The sequence below is a fragment of the Lactuca virosa genome, chromosome 1 (genome assembly GCF_052849685.1).
Source record: "Lactuca virosa cultivar CGN04683 chromosome 1, Lactuca_virosa_CGN04683_v6, whole genome shotgun sequence".
Lineage (NCBI taxonomy): Eukaryota > Viridiplantae > Streptophyta > Magnoliopsida > Asterales > Asteraceae > Lactuca > Lactuca virosa.
This window is the reverse complement of record NC_136426.1, coordinates 17640001-17640376: the sequence shown is the minus strand read 5'-3', so window position 1 is coordinate 17640376 and position 376 is coordinate 17640001.

The following is a 376-nucleotide window of genomic DNA, read 5'->3' as shown; positions in this document are numbered from 1 at the left end:
ACATCTACGAATATGAAAAAATGAAATGGACGTCAAATAGAAACAAGAAATGGAGAATGGCGTCCAAATTTGACTCAAATTGATCGCTGTTTTGGTCCCCTCCCTCACCCTAACTAATGAGATTCCATGTTTCACGATTCACATTTGTGCCGTACGAATACCTCTACCACTTTGGTCCTTCACAAACCACTGTAATTCACATCTTCATTTGGATTTTCTATTTTTTCCTCATTGAACATGATACACCAAATTAGGCACGCCACCAAATTATTCCATTTTCACAATTGATTCTAAATACATGAACTGATAATATATAAGTAAGTTTTGTAGTTTAAGTTTGAGATTATATTCCTTATAAATTCTACAAACTAGGAAC